This window comes from Arachis hypogaea, chromosome 12 (assembly GCF_003086295.3).
Source record: "Arachis hypogaea cultivar Tifrunner chromosome 12, arahy.Tifrunner.gnm2.J5K5, whole genome shotgun sequence".
Taxonomy (NCBI): domain Eukaryota; kingdom Viridiplantae; phylum Streptophyta; class Magnoliopsida; order Fabales; family Fabaceae; genus Arachis; species Arachis hypogaea.
This window is the reverse complement of record NC_092047.1, coordinates 64,755,579-64,759,074: the sequence shown is the minus strand read 5'-3', so window position 1 is coordinate 64,759,074 and position 3,496 is coordinate 64,755,579. Positions and strand designations below refer to the sequence as shown.

General features: G+C 39.4%; 1 non-coding gene across 1 annotated transcript; it reads right to left on the bottom strand.

Annotated features, from left to right (window-relative positions):
* Positions 1 to 2,773: 2,773 nt before the first annotated feature.
* On the bottom strand, positions 2,774 to 2,880 carry LOC112731044 (small nucleolar RNA R71). Its single transcript, XR_003166839.1, has one exon. It is a non-coding gene; the product is annotated as a small nucleolar RNA R71 (small nucleolar RNA).
* Between the last annotated feature and the right edge of the window lie 616 nt (positions 2,881 to 3,496).

Here is a 3,496-nt window from a genome sequence, read left to right as displayed (position 1 = left end):
GTCGAATCCCACAAGGATTGGTTGAGTGAGCAATTCAGATTAGAAGTGTGTTCTAGTTGAGCGGATTCAAGATTTAGATGAGAATTGCGGAATGTAAAATTGGCGGGAAAAGTAAATGACAAGAAATTGAAATGGCGGAATCTTAAATTGCATGAATTAAAGAGCAGAATGTAAATTGCTGAAATTAAAAGGGAATGGGGGTGATTGCAAGAATTGAGTTGCAGAATGTAAAGAGAAATTGGAAATCAGAAATGGGGAATTCATTGGGTGTTAGGAGATATTGAGATCTCCGAATCAAAACATGTATATCTCTTCCTCAACCAATGCGTTCATTAAATTTTGCTTGGCAATCTTATATGATTGGATCCCAATCCCTTGGCTCACCAATTCTCTCTAAAAACAAACAAATTCCCAATCCCTTGGTTTAAATGTTCATAAGAAGAGATGATGCTCGATCACTGATTATACCACACAGTTTCATGAACCACAATTTGGTAGGATTACATGTCACAATATCCATCCAAACCCCAATCCAATTCACTGTGAGAAAGCTTCTCTAGCATGAATCCTCCATTCCTTTCCCAAGGTTCCGAAGGATTCCAATTATGGGTAGTTTCTTTCCCAAGACAACTACCCAATGGAATTAGAACGAGAAGCTTTCTAACAAAATTCAAGAGAAAAGATTGAAGAAGAAGATAAACTATTATTGATTCATTGAATTACAATAGAGCTCCCTAACCCAATGAAAGGGGTTTAGTGAGTCATAGCTCTGAATTCAACTACAAAGATATGAAAACTAGCTAAAAATGAAAAGGTAAAAGTTCCAAAAGTCCCCCCGTCTTCACTTAAATTCTATCCTATTTATACACTTTCTATATTGAGCTTCTGTTGTGTTTCTTGGGCTTTGAGGCCTCTCCCTGCTTTCCTTTTGCCTTGGGTTTATGATCCATAATCTTGATGAGGCTGTTGATCCAAATTCTGTAACATTCATTGAGCTAACTTAGTGATAATCAAATGATGACACATGACTCAATAAATTGAAATTTCAAACTCATCAATCCTTCAGGCCCAATCCCATAAACCATGATATTCAATTGGGTTTCATACCAGAGTAAGTTTAAGTTAATGTTTGTGCTCAAAGACTAACTTAAACCGCAATATTTTTGGCCCAGAAACCTTTTCCAAGAGTGGCGTTTAAGTTGCAGTTTAAGCTTAAACTGCAGCTTAAACGCCAGACACTTCCAGTGAGGCCTTTTGTAGAAGCACGTTTAAGCTTCAGTTTAAGGTTAAACTGAAGCTTAAACGTGGAAATGGAAGAAGGCAGCCCTGGAGAGTCATGTAGTCGAACACGTTTAAGCTTCAGTTTAAGGTTAAACTGAAGCTTAAACGTGGATATAGGAAGGGCAGCCCTGGAGGTCGAACACGTTTAACCTCCAGTTTAAGGTTAAACTGGAGGTTAAACGTGGAAATGGAAGGAGGCATCCTGGAGGTCGAACACGTTTAACCTCCAGTTTAAGGTTAAACTGGAGGTTAAACGTGGAAGCTTAGAATGGTAGCCCTGGAGGTGTCGAACACGTTTAAGCTCCAGTTTGAGGTCAAACTGGAGCTTAAACGTGGAAATGGAGAGAGCAACCCTGGAGGAGAAAACTTGGTCGAACACGTTTAAGCTCCAGTTTGAGGTCAAACTGGAGCTTAAACGTGGAAATGGCTCCCTGGTGCTTTTCCCATTCTGGCGTTTAACCTCCAGTTTAAGGTTAAACTGGAGGTTAAACGTGGAACTCTTTCCTGAGTGGCATTCTCATTCTGGCGTTTAACCTCCAGTTTAAGGTTAAACTGGAGGTTAAACGTGGAAATGCTTCTTTGGTGAGTCTTTCATTCTGGCGTTTAACCTCCAGTTTAAGGTTAAACTGGAGGTTAAACTTCAATTCCAGCATTTCTTAGCCTTCCTGATTCTGGCGTTTAAGCTCCAGTTTAGGCTTAAACTGGAACTTAAACTCCACATATGATATTCAAGCTTCCTTTATTGATTTTGTTGCTTCCTTGCTTAGCCTCTTCTTCCCTGAAATCATCCAAACAATTGCATCAAAGTCTTGCAAAATTTCATGAGAAATCTTCCATTCATAGCATTCAAGTAATATAACTAAAACTCATGGAATTTGCATTAAAATCATACTGTTTGGATGGTTCATTGCTTTGTTCTTCATTTAACCATTTTTGGTTACTTTAAGCTCAAGAAAATGCATAAAACAACTAAAACTAACAGAAAAATGCTAGTGAAACTAGCCTAAGATGCCTTGGCATCACGTTTGCAACAAGCAAGACTTTACAAGGCTGCAGAATCCACTATGGATCATAATAATGCTGTTGATGCCAACATGGAAAATCTGAATGGGAATGAGCAACCTAGGAGAGTGCTTGGCTCTTACTCTGCTCCTACTACAGATCTTTATGGAAAAAGCATTGTGATGCCTCCTATAACTGCGAAAACTTTGAGTTGAAGCCACAATTGGTCACCCTGGCATAACAAAACTGCCAGTGTCATGACCTTCCCCAAGAAGACCCAAATCAATTTATTTCTAATTTTCTGCAGATTTTTGATACTGTGAAGACAAATGGAGTGAACCCTGAAGTGTACAAACTCATGCTCTTACCGTTTGCTCTGAGGGATAGAGCAAAGCTATGGCTAGATTCCCAACCCAAGGAGAGTTTGGATACTTGGGACAAGGTTGTTACTGAGTTTCTTACTGAATTTTTCCCACCAAAGAAGCTGACTAAGCTTAGAGTGGAGGTTTAGACTTTCAGGTAGAAGGATGGTGAAACTCTTTATGAAGCTTGGGAGAGATACAAGCTACTGACTAGGCAATGCCCTCCGGACATGTTCTCCAAATAGACCCAACTAGATATCTTTTATGAAGGCTTGGGTGAAATGTCCAAGATGTGCCTAGATAATTCTGCATGTGATTCATTGCACAAGAAGAAGACACTGGAGGAGACTATTGAGCTGATTGAATTGGTTGCTAGCAACCAATATTTATACTCATCTAATAAGAATCCTGTGAACTCTGAGGCTCTTCAGAAGAAGGGTGTTATGGAAGTAGATGCTCTTAACGCTATTCTTGCTCAGAACAAGCTTATGTCTCAGCAAATAAATCTACTTACTCAAGAGATGGGTCGAATGCAAGTCTCAGCTATCAACACCCAAAATCCACCTCAAGAGGTCTCTTATGACATGACAGGTAATTTTGTGCAAAATGATAATTATGATTATGCTCAATCCTCTTCTGAATAAGTCAATTACATGGGGGGTGGTCCTAGAATTCCCAATAATGATCCATATTCTAAGACATACAATCAGGGGTAGAGAAATCACCCAAATTTTAGGTAGAGGGACCAACCTCAGAGACCTCAAAATCTCAATAATAATTCTCAGGGCGGCTTTCAACAGAATAATCACAGTAACTGCCAATTCCAATATCAGCAACAACAACCACCTCCG